This window comes from Homarus americanus, unplaced genomic scaffold (genome assembly GCF_018991925.1).
Source record: "Homarus americanus isolate GMGI-L3 unplaced genomic scaffold, GMGI_Hamer_2.0 scaffold16430, whole genome shotgun sequence".
Classification (NCBI taxonomy): domain Eukaryota; kingdom Metazoa; phylum Arthropoda; class Malacostraca; order Decapoda; family Nephropidae; genus Homarus; species Homarus americanus.
This window is the reverse complement of record NW_024729259.1, coordinates 4370092-4392568: the sequence shown is the minus strand read 5'-3', so window position 1 is coordinate 4392568 and position 22477 is coordinate 4370092. Positions and strand designations below refer to the sequence as shown.

Genomic DNA, 22477 nt, shown 5'->3' with positions numbered 1-22477 from the left:
CTTCTCTATTTTCAATTTCTTTCTGTTCTTTTTTTCTCGCCCCCCAGGCCCCGTTGTGGGTCGTTTGACCTGTGCCTCGGTGGGCTAATTCCCGTATAAAACAAAACAAAAAAATTCTTCCAATCATTTCAAAGATTTATTTTTTATTTGAGCTTTGGTGCAGATAATCAGTTATTTTCTTAACGAGTTATCCTGGAAGATATTGTCTGGTTGGGGTCATTTCTACAGGGCCACAAATTATTACACACTTCGAGTTGTTGCCTCTAAAGCTTATAAGATTACAGTCGGATGATCAACTGAAGACTTGAAAATTAAAGCAATTTTCAGTAAACACTGTCCCTGGGACAGCTTTATTTTCATGTACTTGTTTGTTTTCATTCTTTTCCTTTCTTTTTCATATTGTTTCATTTATCTTGGTTTTTACACATTCATCAATTTATATCTATCTACCTTTGTTATGTGTTCCTCTTTCTATAGGTGCAGTATGTTTGTATTCTCTTTCTCTATGTTCTAGTTATCATCATATCCAGTATATTGTTCTTTGGAATACGTCTACCAATATTTGTTTTCATATCTTAGTTTTTGTTTGTATTTTTATCACTCCCTTCCTTTATTTTGGGAAAATTTACATTCTTTACACGCAAAACTGCATGTACATAACATAGCAGGCAGCAGAAGCAAGACCGCCAACAGACAGTGCAAAATGTTACTTTCATATTGACCTTCCTTGTTCCCCAGCAGACAACGGTGTTAGCAGAAGCAGCGTCGTCAGTGTTGTGGGGAGGGTGGAGATTGCGACTATCACATTGACCTTTTGTATCATCGATAATTCAGCCAATAGTCTGGGTCCTGGTGCACAGAGATTCGTATGATGAAAATTCCTTGTATGTAATTGAATATGTGAGAATGCACCTGATTGATTCACTTTCGCTGAAACACAAAAATAAAGTGTAAATTTGCAACAATAACACTGAGACTATCTTAACTATAGATACGTTAACTTACCTGTATAGTTTCAGTTAAAAGACAAAGTTCCGCTGGGTTTTTATTTTTGGGGGGAGGGGGGCTTATTTCTGTGCCAACTATTTAGGTGAATTTTTACACTGTAGTCACAAGGAATATTCATCATGCGTACCTTTAAACCTGTCTCCTAACGACTACTACACCCTCTATCTCTTTCCTGCCTGACTTCCATTGTACAGAACTATAAATAAACTATTTGCTTAGATTATCACTGTAATGACACAAATTTTCCTATAAACAAAATGATAATAATGGCTGTGTCTCATAGAGGGGTGTCTTTGTGGAAAATTTTCAGGTAAAACGTGCAAAAAATTAAATAGTGATAAAAGTTTCTCAGTTGTAAACTGGGTGGTGTACTTATATGCTGTGCAATACACCCACACTTACCGACCTCACAACTTTAAAGGCATGGATTACATTAAAACTGTTATATAATATTATCAACTAGAAAACCATTTTTTTTGCGTGTGTGATGAAGCTGACACTTGATATATTCTATGCTGGTCCAGTTTTAAGCATTTTTAGTGATATTATTGTCTAAATCACATTTAATTCTAGTCTGTATCACAGTACATGTATTATATTTTCAGAAAGCACAAATTGTACTTGAATAATAATGTTTATAGATCAATGTTAATATGATTAACTCGCTATTTTTAATTGAGACTGGGAGTGAGAGGAAGGCTAGCCTGGCACCGTGCCAACCGGCACTCCCATGCAGATCCATGATGCACCACATATACCCGACCTATCTCTTACCTCTCAAAATTCTGTCCTATTCCTCACAACATTGTTTTTTTTTTTTTATTATGTTCCTTCACGCTGGATTTTGTTAAATCTCCGTGTGCTCGTAGTGGACACATCGACGTCATAGTGAGTGTGGTGTGGTACAGCGTAGACTACACCCACAGTCCTGTTGGCGGGTGCGCCAGCCTCCTGCCACTCGCCTTGTGCTCCCTCCTTTACCAAATTCCGTGCATGTTTTTTGTTTACTGAATAATGTAGGATCCCTTTAACACCAGACTACCAACTGCGTCAGTTTATTCCACGTAAGCAGTTCCTCGTGTAAGTTTAGAAGCGTGAGGTGACCACATCCTGGATTGTAGGGGGGATGGAATCAAAAAATTAATCTGTCGCCTGAAGAAGTGATTTGACCTGGTGTATAGTGGTGCCTGCACGTGGGTACAGACAGTACTCCTCAATCCCCACCCGAAAATAAAAATAAAAATTAATAGCACCATTTAACGCACAAGAGTATCGCTTGGACGCAAAATATTGTATTTATTTTACATGTCTCTGTAAATTTGCACTTGCAGACCAATAACACTGAGAGAGATGTAGACTAATTTATTATCTATCTTACATCAGTATTCAATAACCAGCTGTGCATAACAGGAGGGGTGGGGAGGCGGCCTCAAGATATATGGCTGGGGAACACGCACCCCTGGAAAAATTTTTATAATTAAATCTACTTTTTTGCTCAAACACGGTTTTGTGTACCTCTGACGTTCTGCAAGAACATATATGTATTTTGTGTTGTATATATCCTTAAAGGATATTAATTATGACATAATGCATAGATGATCGCCCAAGTGGACTCAAGGCAAGGCTGAAAATAAACTTTTTATCTATAATTTCATATTTCCAGTTTTAGCTCTACAAGCCAGGCGATGTGAAACTTAATCTAATCTTCTGATAGTAAACGCTTAGTCAAATGTCGTGGAAGGCAATGTAAACAAAACGTCTACGAGTATTGTAATATTGTGTACTAGTGAACAGTTGTGCTCCATAAAACTTTGAGGAAGTCAGTTAAATATAGTTTCTTTACGATAGATGAATAGATTGTAACATTGTGAAAGAAGCAAGATTACCTTCAGATAAAATGCTTTGATATATAATTTTTTTCCACCGTTCGTTGTGTAGGATGTGCAGGGTGTCCCGGCCTACGTCACCAGCGGCAGCAGGGCTCTTAAAGGCACGTTGCCCAAGTGACCAGGAGGAAGTAACGTTGCCGCCGCCTTTACCGTTATGTCAGTCCTATCCTGCAGGGGGTTGGTGGGACAGCTCTCGTGTTACTGAAATATTATGAATTCCCTAAGAAAATACGTAGAGCAACAGATGAGAAGGACTTTTACTACATGATTTTCCAGTTATCAAAACTTAAAATTCCTCTAAGATATTTTACAGTCAAAATGCCTAGTTTTTCAAAAGCAAAGAAATCATATAGATTAATCAATGAAAAGCAATAAACCAGAGCCTCAATATGATAGGCTTACTTGTTTCTATCATTGAGTCTGACGATGTTTACAGAAGATCAGAGGCAACTGGATAAAGACTAAAGTTAAGGTGCTCCAGTGTTTCCCTTTTCCTGTGTGGTTATATATATATATATATATATATATATATATATATATATATATATATATATATATATATATATATATATATATATATATATATAATCATGACATGGTTGGTTTATTTGCATATGTGACGCTTATATTCTTAGTTACATCAGTAGTTTATACACTTTTTGGCCACTGACTCATCTTAAAAGGAGGAAAGTTGCACCGGTAATTCGTATTTCTGGATGATAAATGCTGTTCTTCTCACGAGCGTCTCTTTTTATCATTATTTGACTTCTATTCTCAAAATTTTGGGGGGTGAAATTTGGCTGCAAGCAGACGTCACCACCCCCCCCTCCAATCCAGTGAACCCAGTGTACCCAAGAGCAATCATCAATGGTTCAGCTTCCTCCACGCACCACACATGCACGTACACCACACGGCTATATTACACGAGACTTAAAGGCAAAAGAGCAATATTGATGTTTGTGTTAATGACCAACTACTCGTATAATAGTACCGTATGTCGCTGGCCGTCATTTCATCATACGACATGAATACATTCATTAAGTGACTTACACGGGTACTTTATAGTTGCTCTGTGGTTGTTTGCTGCTGTAGCCTTTCATTTTCACCATACAATTTACCCTGCGTCTCCATCAATCAACATAATGTTGCCTGTGTCAGCACGTCGAGGCTATCGGGCTTAGGGGTTCGGAAGACCATAAAACTTGTAAAGTATTGGGAAATCCAGTATACCGGAACCTCAAGAGACCCACTTACTTTTTTTTTCTCCCAAGTACTGCATATTTTATTTATTTTTATCTAAGGTTGAATAATTGTATCTTATGCTCCACTTAGGTCGTCACGGTTGTATCATAGATTAGGTGAGCTAATTGGCTATGTTCACACATCACAGTTGAGGGAAAATTCAGGTTGCGAACCTTAGAGAACTTGGACCTTGTGCTCTCATAGAGAGATAATGAATACTATCCAGATTATCATCGATTTCCTCTACGATGAAATTAATTTCTATATTTTGGACCATGATCTAACTAGTTATATCATAGTTTTGACGGGCATTAGTCTCACTACGTACAAATCAACATAATATCCTATAAGCTATTTGGAGATAATAATTTTCCTTGAGCAGCAGGATAATTGATAATTCAAAGTTAGATGCGGAAATCTTGTATGTTTGCGGTTACTAAATTGGTTCCGAGTTGGCTGTCATACACTCCATCCACCACTTTATAAGTTCATATATTGTATCGCCTAAGCGTCTTTTTTGGGGGGATTCGGAGCCATGTTAAATTTTTATTTATATGCTCAAATGCCATGTAACCTCCACCCCACCCCAAAAACTAGGCTTCCAATTTTGACTCGCAGTTCTCTCAAAAATGTATGAAATTTAAGAAGTGGTTGTTCGATGGAGAACTATATACAGTATAGTTTTCCAATGGCGATCACTAGCACGAAATATTTTTTTCAGGGTTGCTTGTTTACCATGAGTGCTTATTTTTTTTCAAAATATGTATTGTCAGAAGTGTTCGAGCTAGGACACTTTTCAAAAACATTTATTGGTTTTAAGTAGTAATTTGTCAGAAGTGTTTGTGTGCTTGGTTCATTTATGTTTAAAATGTTTATTGGTCCTAAGTGGTATTAATTTTGTCAGTTTTTTCGAATGCTAGAGGTATTGTATTAACAAAAAACTAATTTTTGACAGTAAGTCTCAATCTGTAAGAATTGTTCGTTTAGTAGGATTATATATTCGCCAGTAACGTTCGTTTGTGTGTCAGGTGTGGTTGCACTATCCAAGTTCATTTGCTATTTCCGAGTTGTGCTAAGAACTCCATAATATTCTTGTGTTCATGTTGAATCAGTGAACTTCTGAAGGTTCTACGCGAGTATTCTTTGCTGTAGCTGCTCTCTGGAGGTAGACAAGAGGGCAGAATAACATTTTAAAGGTAAAGAATGTGTTTGAAGTGCATTTTATCCTGTTTTACATCAAATCGACTCATGCCATGAAAAGACTGACGCTAGTATTTTTTAGAAACTACCTTCGGCCAATCATTGCTTCCATTCGGAGGACCTTTTCTTTCTTCCGCTATGCATAAATAATTCTTTGCACTGGAAAGTTTAAATCCTCTGTTAGTAGCCCTGTTCCTCCGCGAGAAGCGGTGCTGGAGCCGGAGGAATTTAGGTAGAGTGTGTGCAGCTTGTACGAATAGGAGAATATGGCATCATAGAACAGGAGGACAAGTGAGGATGCAGCAGCTAGAGGAGGGAGGAAGAGGCAGGAAATGACAGTTAAGTATACGGGTTAGACACATCAACAAACCCTGCACCGTCGCCCATCGTTGCTTCGTCCCATCACAATTTTTTTTTCTGTACTTGAGAATTAAAACAACACCGACTCATGTCAACTCCGATGCTTGTCATAATGGAATGAAACACGAACCCTTTTAAGTGTTTATCCGATATGAAAATAGTGTACTCTGCTCAGGCGTATTTCCGTGGCTGAAAAAAATATATTGTCATTGAATTTGCGTAAAGTTAAATTTAGTTACTAATTAAGCAAGTCTGTAAATACTGAACATGGGTGTTGGCGAGGTTGTGGGGTTCCGTATGTCCACACTGGTACACTTTATATTTTCTGCTCGACCCACCAAATTAAGTTTTCATGCTTAATGCTGTCATAAAAAAATTGGCTGTCCAAAGCATACTTTGTTATTAACTATGCTTATTCTAAATGCTGAAATTCGTTTGCATAATCTAATCTGCTGCGTCTTCGTGACTTAACTGTTAACATAGGATCCAAGGTCCTGAATCAAAAATGTTTTTACGATGACTGTTCCTCGTTCTAGCTTTTTTTTGTCACATGAGGGAAGCGTGATTTACGAGCATCAAACATGAGAGCCTCCTCCTCACCGCCACCCGTCTATTACTCCCTACCAGTCCTGAGTTGAAATTTGATGTGGAACTGTATATACTGACGAACGAACTTCTCGTATGAGGAAGAAACGCCATCCCCCCGGGCATCTCTTAAATGGTTTATAATCTATAGAATACGGGCAAGAGTTACAAAGCCTATGTTGCGGTGTCCTACTTGTACGAATGAAAAACATGAATGCAGTTAAGATTGTATATTCAGACAGCATGAATGTCTCGGTGTCATGTGAGATGTGGTTATGAAACTTGTTAACTCTGAAACCTGACCTTGGCGCAACACCCAGAATTTTGTTTTTATTGCCACTTCGTCTCTTTTGGCGTTGACACGTCCTGGTTACTGAAGATATCTTGAATATTTCAAGAAGCGTGTGAGACAAATACTTTTTTTATTTGGCACCCTTGCATTACATTATAATTAGTATTCCAATTACTTATCCAGTGTTTTGAAATTAGAAATGAACACTAAAGAAACATTCTTAACTCCTCGCATTGTTTTACGGCACTGAAAAAAAAACACAATTCGGTAACACGCTTTTTGTTGGGCCACTGTTATTAAACAAACGACTCTGTCCTTCATTTATTTATGTTTGACTACATTAACCTTGGCAACTCCACATCTATGGACTGACGCAATAATTGGAGATAAGATGAAGTGAAACATGTGAGATTTATGGTATGGTACACCACAATCCCCACACCTGTTACACAACCTCTGCCCCCCCCACCCCCCTACCCCCCATCCTCAACAGCAAACCTTCACCATAGCTCCGGGTTGGATACATCCGTTCTCAGTTTTTTTTTTGACACATGATTCATAAAGTAAATATTTCCATTGACATGCATTCTATATACTGTATATATGTTTGCTGCTTGTCTATGAGTCTATGACAACATCGTTAAGCGGGATTAAGTTCAAATAACCTGGTTTCGTTATGTAATTAGTTAATTCCTGTGTGTCTTATAAGCAAAGACACTCCCCATCTCGTCGCTCCGATCTTTACTCAATGTACAGTATATATGTTAATGTGTTGTGTGTACTATATTCTTCATAACTTTATCAATATCGCCTCTATTACTCCGCTGCTTGATGAAGGCTTAACATGCTTCTTTAGTCTTCTATCTCAGGCTGTTCCTGTTATGTAGTTACTTAAAAACTCCATGATTTTCCCCAGCAGTTTGGTAATTAGTGTGTGTTTAAATATGTTATACTTCAGCTCATTGGCGTCTACAACCTGGCTTTCGGTATCATGTCTCCCGTTTTGTGGTAATTTGGGACCCGACACTTAACACTCCCTCTTCTCTCTCTCACCACATCCAGGACGCCAGTCACCAATGTGGCTTCTTTTGCCCCCTCCTCTCTTATCATTTGACCCCAACATGATCCACTTGAAATAATCTATATACCCAGAATAATACAGCTACAAGGTGAACAACAATATTGATACGGCTGACCCTTTATAGTGCCGCAGCTTACTTTAAGAGTACCTGATACATTTATCTCAAGAGAATCATTGAATAACATATTACATATTACATATTACTGAGGCGCGCCCGTCACACGAATAAAAACAGAATTTACTGACTGAAAAAAATCAAGCTGAATATTTATTAAAATAAACTGCTTTTTTGTGACATAGTTGCATTGTGATTAGTAATCCAATGGTCGATTTATGTAATTTTCAAGAATAAGCCCTTTTTGTTATTATTATTAGTAGTATTAGTAGTATTACAATGCACCACCAGTAAAAAAACATAAGCTTCTCTAGAATCAGTAACCGTGTTGCTATTTCCTGTGTGCTAGACTAAGATATCCTAAAATTTAGTTTATCGGGTCACATCAGGGGTTCAAAGTTGGCACGATACTGTGTGTGTGTGTGTGTGTTAAAGAAGACATGCGTAGTGTGTCAATGGTCCACCCCCCCCCCCCTAAAAAAAAAGATCTCGTACCGACTTTGAACTCCCAGATATACGGGATCTTAAGATGTTCCTAACACACGCCAACTGGGTCTACCGTCTAGGAGTGTGGAGTTGAGTTGGACGTGCATGTTGTACTGCACACCAACCTGCCAACCTAACCAAAATAGCCCAGCGTACTACTTCACCTTATGCTCACCTCACCCGTCTAATTATTTCTCCCTTCTATATCAACATCAAAATAGATTATTGGGATCACCTGAAGATTCGCCCTCCCAGCTAATTTCACCTCAATGCAAACCATCATAATGTCTATTTAACTTGACCCCCCAGGTAGCATTGGTTAATATTCGGGTGGAAAAAAAAAGCTGGGGCGAGTCATCAGGTGATCCGAATATTGTACTGTAGTCAAGTATGTTGTGATTGCTCCTGTTGTACACGCACAGTCAGGTGTGCTGGGGTTCTTTTTCCTTTCCTTTACACGCGATCATTTGTCTCCAAAAGCAGTATTGTATAGACTTGACACGGAAGAGGAGGATGAGGAGGGACTGAGCAGGTGAGGGTGGGTGAGGCTTGACCTATATAAGAACCATCTACTCTTCTGTATACCCAGGTGTGAGTTGGGACTGTTCACATTAAGAGACTGTACCGATTGATTTCACCTCACACATTTATCTGCCCTGACTACCTACTTCTTAGCGTCCACAGTGTGTGTGTGTTTATTATAAACAGAAGCTGCACACACGTTCACAACACCATATAGGTTTGGGGTAACACATTTTTTCTCCCATCAGATTTTTGTTGGAGATAATGTATCTTCCCCCCTTCACACACACACACACACACACACACACACACACACACACACACACACACACACACACACACGTAGTTACAGTATATGCCCTCATTTACAAGGTATGTTGTGTTAGGACAGGTTAAGTAGGTGGGGGTGAGGTGTCCTATCCAACTTTTTTTTAAGAGGGGTGGAAGGTGGGGGGGATACCCTATCCTGCAATAGGAGATTGGGATCAAGTGAAGATTAGCCCCCCTAACTTATCTAAATTGATGATCAAACACCCTAATGTTACCTTGCAGGTGGGTATCTACCATGATGACTTCCTTGTTGACAACAATGACAGTTAAATGTATTTCGAGCACATAATATATGATAAAAGGTATTTAACTTCAGATAATGTGCACACGAATTTTTTGCCTAAGAAATTGTAAAAATAGTACCAGATCTTCGGTATTTTTATATAAGGTATTAAGAAAGTTTCCCAGCATTGGATTATAAAATGCTCTGCTTATCTTTACGTGTGATTGTTTGCGCGTCATTTATAAAAACTTTCCACTGATAAAAAGTCGCTGTTAAGTGTTTGTGCGTGCAACTGACAATCACACGCGGGTAGCAACAGCCACATCAACGCCAATCGGCGTGTTCTGTCTTTAGTATTTTTTAGGTTATTGAGTTTTTTAAATTAGGTTTGATAATTTATGGACACCCCTTATTTATAATAAGTCACCGACGGCGAAATCGAGAAAATAATGAGACAGCGGCTTTCTTGTGTTTTCCTTGATTGAATCAACTTAGTTTTTACTATTATTTGTGTATCTACACTGTATATGTACAGTGTATAGGATAGTCAGCCTACTTGCACTGTTTACGTACTGTACATTGTATACTTGCATTGTCTATGTACGCTGAACTTGTGTACTGTACATACTGAACTAATATGAACTTGTATTGCGAGTTATCTATCTGCAATGCATTTGTCTATATAAGAATAACACAGTTACCTTCGCCAAAGCACAATTGTTATGTAATTTTAATTTTTAATCATAGAGCAGTGATGGCCGAGTGGTTAAGGCGTCTGACTAGAAATCAGATGGGATCTTCCCGCGTAGGTTCGAATCCTACTCACTGCGACAAAAATGTATTTTGTTTGTTACCTAACATAAATATCTTGTTAACCAACTGTGTTGTAATTCCATAGAAAATTGACATATGGTAACATTGAAATATTGCAGAAATACCAAAGTGATTCGAAAATGTGTATGACTTAAAATTAATTAGACATTTATTCATTAAAATCGTCATTCAAGTTTATTGTGGTTCATTACTGTATGTACTTAAACAGTGCAGGTATACAAACTGCGAAACTGTAATTCGATGGAAGGCATTTGAAGCTTATATTATATCCATTTGTAGGTCGTCCTGTTAAATTAGTAGCGTTTAACAGAAGCAATATACATGAGGTTACTTGACAGTGACCTTTATAGTGCATCATAATTATCTTCCCTCCCCCATGCAAATCATTGTATACACTGTTATGATATTTACGAAGGTAAATAATATAACTGATATGATATGTCAACTGTTTCCCTAGCCCGGATAGCTCAGTCGGTAGAGCATTAGGCTTTTAACCTAAGGGTCCAGGGTTCGAGTCCCTGTTCGGGCGTAGTTTTTCAAATTTGACTATTGTTGTGACTCAGAATTTGGAGATTTATAAAACAAATACATATTTTTTTTAATATTAAGTCAGTATTGTAATTCAAATATTAAGAATTTTAAATAAATTTAGTAAATGAACTTGATAAAAGGTAAAATCTTAAGTAAATAATATTTACTAAATTCCCAAATGTTTTCTTAGTATTAGTGAATATTGCATAATAATCCTGTGAGTTGAAACACCAAAGACTATAATTAAATCAGTAGTAATGTAGCGATTAAATAACTGATACAATGACACACCCACCAGGCCAATCTTGACGGAAATACATAGAGATTGTACTTCGTTCTTAATATCTATCTTCTTGTCTTGCTCCCCACGGAGGTGTCTGATGGCGCGTCAGCTATCACCTCTCCGGCTCCACCAACCTCCGGCACACAGCATCACATAAGTTATAACATATAGTATGTTCTGGTGCAAAGATATCCACTTTGCTCTCTCTACAGTGCAGTTCCCAGAAATCATACCACTGTTTAAGTTTTCATTAGAATTTTATAAAATTTCATTTAGACAAACCGAAACTATCTTGAATTCAGTAGTCCCCTTTTTCCTTATTTCCTCTCTGCATCTCTCGCCAAATCTTGTCAACCTTTCACTTTTTTATGTTCTTGAAAATCGGGGAACTTTTATCCTTAAACCCATGTGTTAATATTAGTATTTATTTCTTTTGTGTCATGCCAGCCGTCCCAGGGAACATGATAGTCAAGCAATATTAAAATTCGAAAATTTTCTATTTAACATACTTACATCACTACGAAACGACAATCCGTACGCACCATCACTGCTGTCAGAGTGCAGTTTCTGTGCCGTAAAAGTAATATTCTTATAACTGACACAAGAACAAACAAGTCTTCCTAGTTCTTGGTTAGATTAATTTATTTAAGTCTTCCTAGTACCAGCAGCCTACAGGTCTTACCTTGCCCTCATCACTCCTGAGTCATGTACTTAAAATACAGGCGAGCTTGTCCTCTCCCTTGACTATAGGTAAGGCGTCGCCGCTTCTCCCCCTTCTACAACCTTCTTACCTGCCACGGTGAGTCAGCTGGCGGTTGCTCTTTTCATGTAGGGGTGTTCTCTAACACACACACATGCACACACACACTGGTAATAGTAGAGAATAAGTGACCGTTCACATTTTTCTTACTACCTCAACTATGGTTATCAATGAGGAAACTTCCTGAGTTCATTCACAGCAGCGGAGTCCAGGTATGATAATTTTTTCGGGAACAAATTCTCTTAGATTTATATTTGTAATTATATCCACATTATTATTTTTTATTCAATGTTCATTCCCCCGCCACACAACTATTTTGTTTTCATCTGGGCTTATAGTGACCTGTTCTTGACCCCGATAAGATATAAATATATAATGAGGTTCTTAGGAATTATACTTAATCATCTTTTTTTTCTTATTTTTTTTATGCAGGTAAAATGAATTCATCAAACATCATACGATTTCATCAAAGCTTAATGTGACGTTTATCTGCTGCAAGAGTGTAATAAGCTTAAGTCTGAAGAAGGTTCCTCAGCTCATCTGGACAGTTTAAAGACAATAGATAAGAATACAAAGATTTTTTAACTACATTTTTCCATTCAGCAACTATTTCATTAAAATTATTATTTTAATACACATCATCCCAGCTATGAAACGGGCAGGTAGCTTCACCAAGGCGACTGGAAAGAAGAATTTGACTCTGACGAGCCGATGATCTGTGTCACAGTGGTCTGAGCCACTCATCTCTTTCACTGACAGTGATGTAGTTAATGAGATATCAATGTTTGGATCGTGGGTGCTGCCAAGAACCCTTGAACTTGTTGGCCTCCCGAAACAGGGTGCTGGTGATAGTGAGGTTGTGTGCAACACACTTGTTGAGGAGTTGGCTGCTGGGATTACACTTGCCTAGTCCATTTCTCCCTATGATTCATTGCCATAAGTCAGCATCTCTGCCAACTGTGGCATTGAAGTCACCAAAGAGCACAACCTTATCTTCTCTAGGGATAGAGGTTAGCACTCTGTCGAGGTCGGCGTTAAAGGTCTCCTTGACGTCATCCTCTGCATCAAGTGTTGGGGCGTATGCACTGATGATAAAGGCAAGACGTGAATAATTCAGTGGGGCTCGGAGTGTCATGGGGTGCTCGTTGACCCCAACAGGCATTTCATTTAGTCTATTCAGGATAGATTGGCGAATGGCAAAGTTAACTCCATAAATGCGGTTTCTCCTGCCCAGCAGACTCACCCTTCCAGAAGAAGGTATAGCGGGACTCTTGTTCTCTGAGTCGACCTGGACTCACTAATGGCTGCAATGTCGGTATTGCATCTAGACAGTTTTTTTGCCACAAGGGCGGTTCTTCTTTCAGGACCGTCATTTGTGCCAGTATCCACGCAGCGACCATTAGAGGTTATATAGTTTATTTTTGCTTTAATCTGTTGTTGTTTTGACCTCATTAGGATGACCTAACTGGGTGCTGTTGCTCAGTGAGGTTTTTTTTTTTTTAGATAGGCTATGTTTATGGCACCTTTTCTACCCTCCTTCCCATGTGGGGTGAGCAGAGTGGGTCCTGGAAAGGGCCTCTTAGTCGCACAGTCAGGACCGGGTTACACTGCTGCCCAATTCAAGGTCTAAAGTTGACCTAACTTGCTTTCACTTAAACCATACCTCTCCTGGCCGAATATTACGTAACTTTAAACTGACCTAACCTATTGTTACGTAATCTAAACCTATTCTATTCCCTGAACCTGGAATAACTGGCTAATGTAACCTGAACCTAATCCAACATACTCTGATATCTGATGTTACCAGAGCCTAACCTCGCCGACTAACCTGACTAGCCTAACCTCGCCGACTAACCTGACTAGCCTAACCTCGCCGACTAACCTGACTAGCCTAACCTCGCCGACTAACCTGACTAGCCTAACCTTATAAAACTAAGTATAACGTAATCTTAACCTAACCTAACCTAAGCATGGAGAGTCGCTGGCGAGGGCCACCCACTCACATTATGTCATACCCGCATGTGTGTGGATTTCCTTTTTAGCCGCGGATATGACATAACAGCAAGCAGAAAAGGACCACAAGGGCTGGTCAACTGAAACACTAGTTGCTAATATTATCTTCTTTTTTTTAGACAATAACCAGTATGATTTGCATCCTTACTCAGTGGGTGTATTTGGAGTGTTGCCAGATAAGCGAAAATTGTCACTGTGATGTCTACATATTCCCAAGTTCCCATCGATTGGCAAGAGATAATTAGTGGTGCCCTCTGGTGCCAGTAGATAATAAACATAACCAGTACCACTTAGAGCGAGGAGACAGTCAGCAACTCAATACCCCCTGTCACTCAAACTAGATATAACTGGCTGATTATGGCTCCATCATCCAAGAGGTATCACACACACTTCATATGCTGGGTTTATTTGGTAGCGTAACTAGTCCTAGCTTACTCAGCCTAATAGCCAAGTCTAAATTGAGATCATCTAATCAACCTAACATAGTCTAGCCCAGCCTAACCATGCCTAGCTTATTCTAACCTAATCAAGCCTAGTCTGATCTAATCTAACCTTCGAATCGATTAATTTATTGATCAACGAATCACCTGAACATAAATCGAGTATCTGTATACGAACAACTTGTCACCAACACACATAGACTTGGCCGCAGTTGAGAAGCCATCTACATCTCTGGAAATAAGCTTTTAACAGCTTTCTTGGACAATCCTTGGTTAAATTGACTTACTATTTACCATTGTTTGTATACCGACACTGATAATGAACATGTTGAACCAATGTGAACGTGTATGATATTTTTACTGAATAAATATGTTTTCTGTGTATGTCGCGTTTGGATGTCGAATTTGTGGTTTGTGTTTGAAGAGAATTCATAGGGAAATGGCTATCTATTTGTCTATATTTCTACCTATCTATTTATCAGTCTGTCTATTTGTCTATTTATCTGTCTGTCTGTATGTCTGTCTACTGTATATTCACAGACACGACCTCGTATTTAATGAACAGTACGCTTATTACAGTCGTCAACCACAGTTCACGTTGATTCTCGTGTAACCCTGATAGTGGACAATGGTAGAGGAAGTGTATTGAACCACAAAACAAACACTGATAAGTACTATCATCACCGCGAGATATAAACAGTGAGTGTCAGTGGTTGTAACATGACCTAAACTAGTGACGTGACGAAATAGGTATGGTGATTGGTGGTCAACAAAGTGGTTAAGCCCTCACACATTTGCGAATGTGTGTGCGTGTGTGTGTCCGGTCCGCACCTAATGGAGAAGTTTGTGGTGGTGGGGTGATGATAACAGGAGTTGAGGTAAACAGGGTAGTGGAGACGACCCCACACGAGGGAAGAGGATCACAGTACGAGCGGTGATAAATGTGTACAGAGTGTGCCGAGACGAAGGATCTTGCCTGCTGCTGGGGCTAGATGTGTGTACTGAGTCTCGGCCAGTGATAGACTAATTATATTACTCTACTCTTATTCTTACAGATCGCGTCTAGGGTTCGCGACGCCTTGAGACGCCTCATAGTCATGTGACGCCTTGGATCAGTTGACGCCTTGGTCATAGCCTGGTGATCGATGCATGTGGACTCTATTATAGCAGGCCTGAGAAAATGGCGTCGTACAGGGCCTGACATACACTCATAGCCGCGTGATCTATCCATATGAAATCAATTTCTAGCTAGCCGAGATACTGGTGTGATCCGTGACGTCATGTCAGCCGACCTCTACTCTCCATGGGCGTCTTATCAGCAGTTCAGTTACATCCTCACCTGATATTTCTCAATTCTCACTCCTATAGAATTTGTTAGGAAATTTGAACGACTGACAGAATCTAGTATGGGAGTTTTGTTGGCTTACGGCCGCTATACACAGGTGTTCCCTGCTGACACCTGTATCTGCATCACTGTCGTTTTGTAACATGGTACCAGGAATTTACTCACCCCGGAGGTAACGTACCGCCGTCTGTCATGTCATGTCCTGGTTTTCCTGGTACAAAGGCCAGTTTTTATTTCTTCATATCTAGGGCACTAATCACACACACATATGGATGCTCCCAAAGTTTGCCCTGTTGTCTCTCGATGGTTACATTAAAATTACACAAAAGCAACATCCCAAAATACCTTGGATTTTTTTTTACCCAAGAAACGTCTATAAGCATATATCAACCTTGACCAACTGATGGGGAATATTTGATTAGTCAACTCTGAATCAAAGCTTGTCAGGATCCCTCATAGGCCTACGTACAGGAATTCTTATAGGCCGTGAGCTTATATGAATACCTCAATGGGTGGTGGTCACGCTCAGCCTTGTGAGATGTTGCTGTCTCATGTTCAGTACACTACCCTTGTACCCCTGACACCATATTCTAACCGTATTGGATTATTATTATTATTATTATTATTATTATTATTATTATTATTATTATCTGCCTTACAGGGATGTGTTGCAGAGAAACATACTGTACACGTCATTCCCTGAATTCCTGTGGCCAAGGTCACCGGTACAGTCAAGGTCATAGGTGTAAGTAAATAATGATGGCGCAACTGTCACGTGTTAGATCTCTGGGCGAGGATATAACTAAACTGCTTTCACCTTTCACCTGAGTTGTGTTGCGCTTGTTCGCTTCGTTTCTTCAGCCGTGTTTTATTATTATTATTATTATTACTTTTTTCTTTTCTATTTGTTTTATTACTTTTATTTTGTTATTATTATTAGTAGTAGTAGATGAATTAGTCTTATTAGTAGTGATGGTGTTTTTACTGTTGCTGTTATCATAAAAGTTAATCAACAGAAGCTATGATATGTGTTTCAAACTTTTCCGTGTGTGTGTGTGTGTGTGTGTGTGTAATTCCCCTCCACGCGGCTGCCTCATGAACCAGTTTCCGTGTCGCGGAGAGAGATAACTTGCTGTATTTCCCAGGATGAACAACACGGGGTTCAGTCTGTACTGTTCTACCAATTTTATAACAACGCAAACAACTAAAACTGTTTGGGTAAAATACTTATAATTTGTTATATTTATTGAGATTACTGTAGTGTTGTTTGCTGCCCCCTTACCATTACTTTCTTACCCCCCATTTTATCCTAGTGTCCTACTTCAATTAACTTGTTAAATATTTCCTTACAACAGTGACCAAAACTAATCAACAAACTGTAACCAGAATATATATATATACAAATATGTCCTGTATATCAGATGGTTATATGATTACTGTAATGAACAAGGGAAATAGGCTGGAATGTTTGACTGGAGAGATTGACAGTAATGATGAATCAACAGTATAGAACAAGGAAACAATCTGAGGTTCTTGAGGGGGGGGAGGCAGAAGGTGGCTGGCGGTGGGGGAGGATCAGTCATCAGTCGCGGGGTGTTCTGGGAGAGTTGAGGAAGGGGAGGGGGGTTGTGATTGGTTATGTGGGCCCCTCAGTCTAACCTATAGTCCTTAAGATTAGGTTCCTGTCCTGAGGGTCTCTTAATTGACCCCCAACCTAATATAACCAGACCATTTTAGGATTGGGGTCTAGTCTTAATAGGCCACATTTGAAATGGGTTCTAATCTTAATGGTTAGGTTAATTTGGGATCTATTAGGACTGAAACCCATTTGACATTCAAGAGATTTCCACTGACAGGCAAGCAGCCTGTAAACTCACCCAAGTTAACTTAAGTTTACCCTTGTGTGTTTGAGGCGGCTGTTGGTGGTGGTGGCCGTGTCCTTGTTCATCCCAGGAAAAAAATGAACCCCCGGGATCTTCCCACTCTATGACGCCATTCGTCTTTCCTACTCCGTGACGTCAGTTTTTTGCCATCTCTGATTTCGTGGATTTTACCACTAGGCAATTGGTCTAGTACAAGAAATCGCTGTAAGCTAAAGTGCGCAGTTGCTTCGATCAAAGGCAGCACTGAGGCGCAACTGGTGGAACGACAATTATGCTTATAGTAAGAGCAGCGATAATGATAATAATGACAAATATTTAGGGATCACTTGAAGATTATCCCCCCCAACTTATTTCACCCCATGATTAAATATCCGAACGTTATCTGGCGGGTTAGGTTTGGTTAATCTTAAGTTGAAATAAGATGGGGGAGTTAATTTTCTGGTGATTCAATATCAGTAATAGCCTTGATGATAATGATGATGGCGAGAGTTAGGTTTAGTTATAATTGAATATTGTGTCTGTGTCTATCCTGTGTTGCCGTGACTCATTCAGTTAGAGATTTTTTTTAGATTGCCCCTGAGGGGGCTAGTTTATTGGGCACCCCCTTACATCCTGTGCAAGGTGAAGAGCAGAAGCGTTTACAGCGCCTATCTGGGAAGCATGCATAGTTCAATTTCATGCTTGCCTTTATGACTCATGCATTAAGGGCGTAAAAGCCTGAAGGGTCATGGGTTTTGTCAGCAGGTTACATAAAGTGACAGGGTAATGAGTGTGTGGGGAATTCCCAGTACAATTCACCTGTTTATGGCAAAACGTGGCAGGTCTGCGTTGCTGGCGGTCAATGGTGTTCCCGAAGGAGGCGAAGGCAGGAGGTCACGTTCAGCTCTTGACAGTTTCATAAAGATTATTTCTTGTTTATGGAAGCTAGAAGTTAGTGACACTTTTTGGGGTGCCTTTGACCCTGACTGTTGAGATCACCCGAACATTCGCCATCCTCGCTTATTTCTCCAGAAGATTGACCACCCTAACGTTACTTAGAGAGATTAGGTCAGATTAGGGTAGGTTAAATTAGTTGAGCGTTACAGTGGTTAATATTCAGGCAAAATAAGCTGGGGTCCTTAATCTTCTGGTGAACTTACTTTTGATACCTACTGCAGCTCTCTACCTCGCCAGCCCTCAGCATCAGCGTATAGGTGAGGGAGTGGTCATCACACCTGGTGCTGGGCAGAGTCACAGTCTGAGTTGTAGAGTATTAATTATGGGTCTCCAGTAGGTGCAGTTTGTTCCTGTTTTTTTTTCTTCGAAAATGTTTGTCTTTCGTCTGTAGTTTCGGAATAATTATTTCCGATGTTATATTTTCGGCATGATTGTTATGTTTATTTAACATTTTCTCGATTATAGCGTCTGTTTGTGTTTTTCCATTGTACGAAAAACGGAATTTTTTATATTTACTTGATTAATTTAACAAATGTGCTGTATTAGGAGAGGGAAGGTGAGACTCTGGCCAGCGTGAGGTAACAAACGTGTTACCTGAGTCAACCCTGCAGGTGGGGGTGAATTTTTTTCAGGTTTCCTGTCTGGAGGGTCCAGGTTCTCACAGTTTTTATTTTTTTCTCCAAATCGAAGCTGTGAGGACGCTAGCAACTGACTCTTTGAAGCTGCAATGCAAACTTATTGACAAAAATGGCATCGAAATTACGCTGAAACTCTTCTGTAAGTATTTAATATTATACACCGTCGCGGGAGAAACACCAACGAGTAGAACCTTTGATGAATTTGGACTCGGGTACAGGAATAGAGAGAGGCCCGCTAGCCCCTGATGACTGGATATCAAATCACTGGACTCGGTGCAGCGAAGAATGAAAATTATTCCGGGACTTGGAAACCTTCCCCATCAAGATAGATTAAAGAAACTAAACTTGCATTCCCTAGAAAGACGAAGAGTGCGGGGAGATATGATAGAAGTATTCAAGGGGGTGAAAGGAATCAATAAAGGAGATATAGAGAAAGTTCTTATAATATCCGAGCAGGATAGGACTCGTAGCAACGGATTTAAGTTGGATAAGTTTAGGTTTAGGAGGGAGATAGGAAGGAACTGGTTCACAAACAGGGTGGTGGACGAGTGGGACAAGCTTAGCAACTTTGTAGTAAGTGCTGGAACGCTGGAAAGTTTTAAAAGGAGGCTAGATAGATTCATCGACGATAGATAGTGGTAGTAACTCTCGACAGGAGCTGCCATGTACAAGCCAACCGGCCTATTGCAGACTCCTTATTTTCTTATGTTCTTATGTCACAGTAGCAAACGGTGCCACAGGTGCACTGCTCTATAAGGTGTTCCCTGCAGCCTCCACACACCTCTGCTCTACTCCTCATGTGACACACTACCTGAGCCACATCTTAGGTGTGAAATAAAACGATTATCCTCTTTGAGAGGCTTTGCACCTCCTGCCACTCTCTCTTCTGGTCCTGGCTGAGTGAGGGTGTATCTCGGACTACGATATAGCCTCTGTAATTTCGATGCTACCTTGGACACTACTAAGTACGTTACCTTGATTGAGACAGCGAAGAGCTCTTCACACCTCCAGGCGGGGGGGGGGGGGGAGATAACGTGTGATTTTTTTTTATAATCACAGAGTTGTGTTGCTGTACTATTGATATCAGTACAAATAGGCAGGCGGTAATTCTTGTTGATTCACAGTTTTCAATTATTTTATCAGCAGTTGAATACTGTTAGGTTCCAAGCAGTATATCAACAAGGGGAGAGAGAGGGGATCTGTTTGCCAACCTTTGTTGAAGTGAAGCGGGTCACCAAACGGGTCCAGATTCACAAAGCAGATATTAAGATGGAGTCTTTAGGAAAACATTCTCTACTCTGATTTTAGTTTCTAACAGATGCTGACTGGACGTTTATAGTTAAGGTAAAGTCTCGGAGTAATCATGATGCTATTTCTGTACTGTTTTGTGTTGTGGTTAAAGAGTAAGTAACATTCTACATCTGAGTTACGAGGATTATTAATTGTTGGAGCCTTTGTCATTCCGGACACTTGATGATGTATTATGGTGGCAGACTCTGTGTGTTAGTGTTCACTGTGTACTGAAATGTAAAGTGAGATGCTCTTTGACGACTGTGATGGTTGTGCCACCTATCATCCTGCACGGCTTCCTCACATAAAACTAGAGTTACTGAACACATGTTTACAAACATCCCATAAGTTTAGTCGTTCCTTGAAACAAATTGTTCAAGTAATTTACTTATGTTTTGAACTAGAAACGTAGGCAAACAGATCAATGAGTAACAATTGGCAGCCATCATGCTTAGCAGGTGTACCAACTGTTGCCGAGGAAGGTCTGGAGCTGGCTGACAAACATGGTAGAAAGGCAAAATTGTTGGGTAGTTATACATAGCAAAGATGTTACAGTTTTTGGAGAAATAAAGGAATGCCCGGAACTGTAGGACGGACGGTGTTGAGGTTATGGTGAGATGACGGTGGTGTGTCCGCCGTGTTGGCATGGCTGCCGTCGGCTTGGCTCAAGGGCGTCCGGACTCAGTTGGGTCACTGCCTGAGTTTTGATTATAGTTGTAATGTTCTACCTTGAGTCATGAGTCATGCTGACATGCCGTTAATATCATCTACTGTACAGTAGGTGAAGTATTTACACTTTAGTATATATATATATATATATATATATATATATATATATATATATATATATATATATATATATTTATATTTATATTTATATGCAAGTAAATCACTGTAGGTGCGCGTGATCTAGGTATATGCTGATAACCACAAGGAAAGAAGAAAACAGGATAAGGGCAGCAAGAACATAAGAATGGAGGAAACTGCAGCGGGCCTATTGGCCCATACTGGGCAGTCCCATTTACACCCAACCCCTATTGCTCATATATCCATCCAACCTATGTTTGAAGCTATCCAGCGTATTAAAGTTAAGCACTGTACTGTCTGCGTGTCCAGGTTACAGTATAAAACTCCCGTTTCATGTTATGTAGGAAAAGCAAAGTTCACCAACAGTTATTGATCCATTCGACAGTATTGAGAAACAAGATCCTTTTCCAATCCTTAGTATAAAGAACAATGCTCTGACAGGCCCTTAAGTCTTGGCCGGGACTCTTCTTGGAACAGTGCACGCTGACGTATCTCACCGTCCAGTCATAAAGAAGCTCAGTTGCTTGATGTTCATCACGTATGAAAATGACGCAATATTTACAGTTCTTTGTGAGAATATAGGGATTAAGCACAGCTGTGTGGTGTAACATAGCTGGCCTTGGGTTAACGTTATGGCCATGGTGTAATATGATTTAAGGTTTGCTGACATGTGGATATTTTCTGTTTCTTCATGAGATACAGTACTGTACGTCAGGTGATATCCCAGGAGAGCCAGAGAGAACCCCATGACTTGTGGGAGCCTCGTCACGTGTCTATCCTCCATCAGGTCCTGCCTCCACCTTACCTCCAGTCCCTCCTGGCACCTGACCTCCTCCACCTCGCCTTCATTCATCCCCGTTACCTACAGTACCTCACGCGCCACCTTGACTACGATGATTTAACCCCTTGACTAGTAGGATGAGTTAACCTCTTGACTGATTTATTTGAAACCCGTGCCTGCTTTGTGATAAAACACGACATTTGAAGATTGTGTAACAGAAATTACTATTTGGGTTTTACTTTCACCGTGTGGTAAAATAAATAAATCTGTAAGAAAGTCAACATTCATGGTGACAAGAACGTTACGTTATTTAATTTTTTTACACGACTTGCGTCAGACGCCATTGTTTTACCAACACGTCAACTTTACCTCTGTAACAAACGCCTGTTGAAGTGCGCAAAGTCAAGCGTAATTAGAAACAAAGCTTATTTGACCACTGACCTGCATAAACATTATTACAGTAACATGAGCGATACTTTATGTAAATTACAGACAATGGAAACAATAAGCTCAAGTCTGTATAACGTACAGTGTATATTTTTTTTTATTTTTTTTTTTTTTATTGGGCACTCCCCTACATCCTTGTGTAAGGTGAAGCGCAGA

General features: G+C 39.8%; 2 non-coding genes across 2 annotated transcripts; both read left to right on the top strand.

Moving 5' to 3' along the window:
- The first annotated feature begins 10081 nt into the window (after window positions 1–10081).
- Trnas-aga lies at window positions 10082–10163 on the top strand. Its single transcript has one exon. It is a non-coding gene; the product is annotated as a tRNA-Ser (tRNA).
- Window positions 10164–10623: 460 nt separating this feature from the next.
- On the top strand, window positions 10624–10696 carry Trnak-uuu. Its single transcript has one exon. It is a non-coding gene; the product is annotated as a tRNA-Lys (tRNA).
- The last annotated feature ends 11781 nt before the right edge of the window (window positions 10697–22477 follow it).